Genomic DNA, 3,901 nt, shown 5'->3' on the forward strand with positions numbered 1-3,901 from the left:
AAAAAAGGCAGTGCTTTCTCTTAAGGCTATTAAAAATGATGCAGAATTTTAACCATCTGCTGTACTGGGTACTCTTCACTGGTACTGCAAAGCTGTATTTTTGTAAAGGGAAGAAATTGCAAAGCTTTCCAAATAGAAAACTATTTTTTAAGCATTTAAATATTTCAGGAAACAGTGTCTTTAAAGAAAGATTCTTTTAAATTGTGAATTGAGAAATGGGTACTAGCAGAATGCTGCTGTGATTGGGTTTTTCACTAAAAGGGACACAGGTGTACCGCTGCAGCACAGCATATCGCGGCTTTAGAAATGATGTGTGAGCAATATAAGACTCAAGAAATGGGCAGTGACAGAAGCTGATAATTTTTGTAGCCTTATGATTTGGTTTTTTTCAAGGCTTGCTGTGGAAGTGTGTGAGTTGTAGCTGAATGCAACAAAGTAGTTTCTTGCACTTGACCAGCTGTGTATGTACGTATGGGAATGAAATTATTTAATGAGTAGCGTGGAGACTGGCAAAGGAATCGTGTCGCTGGTACGGCCTCCTGAACTATAGTAATATGTCCAGTGCACAAAGGAAGAATATTTCTAAATAATGATAGATGGGGGAAAAATGCTTTTGAAGTGGTGAAGCTTAAAGAAGAAAATAGCAGGAATCTTTAATGTGGTACTCTTACTTCTCATAAATTAATTAACTGTTTGAGTGCCATGAACAGCAAATTAAATATTTCAGATATTCATAAATCATAATATATGGTTTGTCTGGAGTAAGAGCTGAGAAAATTGGAGGTTATTGTCTCATAATTCATCGATGTATTTAAGATCAATTAGCAAGTTATTGGAAAGAGAGATTGTAGTGAAGTATTTGAGGCATGCAGTTCCTTTGACAATGCAGTTTGGGTTTTCTCTTTTAAGATCCGTCAATACTAGATTGTTACCGAAGGCCACTGGTTGTTATTTGTAACTGGGAGGGATGTATTTTCTTTAAGTGAAACATCTACAAATGTATGTTAAGAAAGGCATTTACTTTCTGAAGACAATGTAGAGGCCCAGTTAAGCCTCTTCATTCAATTTTAATTTAAGTGGGGAAAAAAGAAAGACTATGTTATAGATTTCTTGCAGACTTAAGTAAATTTTCTTATTTTTTAAAGCTGAAGGTTATGGGCTGTGTTTTGTCACCTGTTGCCTACCACAGAAAGAAAAGGGGTGGCGAGGGGGAACTTTACTGATCATGCAAGCTTTTGCACGGAACTTGCTGTTTGTCATTTCCTTACTTTTCAGTAGAGAAAATAGCCTCTTTTTTCCCCTCTGCTTTTAGGTGCCACATAAAATTGTACAATATGTTTGCTTCAGATAGCGCCAGAGAAGCATAATGAGGTGTTTAGTCACAGTTTGGATGTGGTATTGGTAGAAAACAGTGCAGGAACTGTGGACTAGATTTTCTAGTCCCTGTAATCCAAGGCTGCCTAAATCCCAAACTGGTATCCAGGCAATACCGAGACACTAAATTCTCTGTTCACTTTTTGTTAGGTTGTTATCTGCTGAACATTTTCCTTTTCATTCGAGTCTTCAGTATGGCTGGGGATTTTGGTTGTGTGGTTTGTTGTTTTGGTTTGTTGGGGGTTTTTTTGTTTGTTTGTTTTTTTTTTTTTTCTCTTCTGTTAACCCTTGGGTTTCTGTTTGCTCCCCTTCTTTGCAGCGCACCTTCATAAATACGAATGCAAACAGTCTGGAGTAAGTGTGCTTTTCTGACATGGGGTTTGTGGGTGGGAGGGCTTTGCAGGGTGACTGTTGCAGATCAGTAAAATAACTAATGTGCAAACATTTTCCCCTACTATGTATTTGGATTTAAAAGTCAGTGTTGTGTATCGGAGCACTCAGTATGGTGAAAGGTACATGTATCACTTAATATTCTGCAATTCAGAGAAAAAAAGATTTCTGCATGAATAAACACATCTACAAATACAAATGTATTATTGATATTATTCTGCAGGTTAATTGTATTTTACTGTATGTGCAAAATACAGCGCGTGTACTTTATCTAATCCTGCATTATGCAGGCTTTGAGATTTCAAAATAGTGTGTTTGAAACCCATTAGGATGTCGGACTACATGAAACTCTGAACACCCTTACTAATAGTGGAAGAAACTCTGAACACCCTTACTAATAGTGAAAGTGTATCGTTTGTTTCTAAGAGTGTTTTTCTATGGGTATGGAATCATACATGAATAAATATGTAGTCAGTGCTAGGATTACAAAATGATTTTGGATTTGGCATTATTTCATGTACTACCTGTAATATATGTTGTCATCCCCTAACACACATCTCAACGTAACCTTAATGGTTTTATTTTAATATCAGTTTGCTCTTCCAGCAAACACAATAGCATGAAGCTGTGGATTCAGGTTACATATTTAGTTCTAAATTTAAATAAACAACCAGCTTATTTTGCTATGAATTTCACAGTCCTAATGATAGCTGAACAATAATATCTTTGTGCAGTTGTTTGCAAAAAAATGAGCTTAATTTGCTGAACCCTAAATACTGTATTTTTTGCTTTGTTGTTGAATGCTGGAGCTGGTTATTTGAAAATAAGTGGGTGTTTTTTGAGATACTGGAAGAAAGTTGTTTTATCACTTTGTATTCATATTCAGTATTATCTGGTTAAATAGAATATGAAATGTAGTATAATTACAGCATCATTTAAATAATGAATTAAAGCCAGCAGATGATACAATATGCAAAACAGTTTATAGCAGCAATCAATTTCCATATAGTTCTATGTACTGCCGAATTATTGATAAAATAAATTGTATGAAATATAATAAGGACTGCTATGCAGTATCATTATTAACTGTGCTAAAGATACTGTGATCCAAATCATATGATAGTCTGGGTGAGGTTATGAGTGTGATGCGTAAGCCGGAAAAGTTTTACTCAAATACTAATTTTTTAAAAAAAAAAAATTTTTTTTTTTTTTTTTTAATAAAGTCAGAGTTAAACAGATCTGCCTGAGTTTCGAATCCATAGAACCCCACAGAGAGAAGAGAACCTGTGGAACATCTTTCTAAGCTTGTCTTTTGTTGGCATCTGTTACTATTACAAAATACATAGGCTTGTCTGAAGATTCTCTGAAAAGCCTCTGATTTGTTAATTATTCCAGTACCAATGGAAAATGTGCTATATTCAATTCTAAAAAGAGATAGAGGGCTTGATTCTGCAGTCAATATAGAACACTTTTTAATGATGTTTCTTGCGATTTGAATAGAGAGCCAAATCAGGCCTACCAAATCTGTTTGAAATGAAACAGAAAATACAAATATATGTGTGCAAATGTATTTATTTGTTTCTAATATGCCTAATTAAATCAGCAATGTGGTATCTGGTGTCCATTAAAAATGTATTTATTTTTTTATTTCAGGGCCTGGCTTAGAAAGTATTTGATGGTCAGTGGAAAAAAATGAGGAAGAGGAGGGTGTGGCTGCTGCTTAGAGGATCTGGCCCTGCAAACAGGCACTAGCTTGTGGAGATGCGGTCCTTCATCATGACAAAATGAAGACTTCTTTTCGGTAAAACAAAAATACTTATTTTTTAATCAGAAATCAAGCAAGCGTGTGATCCTATTATTTCTTAATGCATATTTCTGAAGGATGGTCTGTTGTCCTCACTTTGGTGGCTTTATTTGCATCTTGTTTTGCCCCAGATTTCTCAACTCTTTCACTAATCATGACAAAACCCACAAAAACTAGTTCCAGCTTCATAGAGTAATAAGGAAAGTGGTTTGAGGTTTTGTTTATTCTGAATATCCAGTAAGAGACTGATCCTGTAGACTCTAGGATGTATCTGTACCCACTTCTTAATTTTTATTTCTGTATGCTACAGCATTAGCCCCTGAACTGGCACAT

At 35.2% G+C, this 3,901-nt stretch overlaps 1 long non-coding RNA gene across 1 annotated transcript in view; it reads left to right on the forward strand.

The window, feature by feature from the left end:
- The window catches only part of LOC118451658, a 3,904-nt gene extending 345 nt beyond the window's left edge, over positions 1-3,559 (forward strand). The window contains exons 2-3 of the long non-coding RNA XR_004841174.1: positions 1,694-1,728; positions 3,418-3,559. This is a non-coding gene — a long non-coding RNA (uncharacterized LOC118451658). The remainder of the gene's footprint in view (positions 1-1,693; positions 1,729-3,417) is intronic.
- Positions 3,560-3,901: the final 342 nt, after the last annotated feature.

The sequence above is a fragment of the Egretta garzetta genome, unplaced genomic scaffold (assembly GCF_000687185.1).
Source record: "Egretta garzetta isolate BGI_Z169 unplaced genomic scaffold, ASM68718v1 scaffold81, whole genome shotgun sequence".
In the NCBI taxonomy this organism is placed as follows: domain Eukaryota; kingdom Metazoa; phylum Chordata; class Aves; order Pelecaniformes; family Ardeidae; genus Egretta; species Egretta garzetta.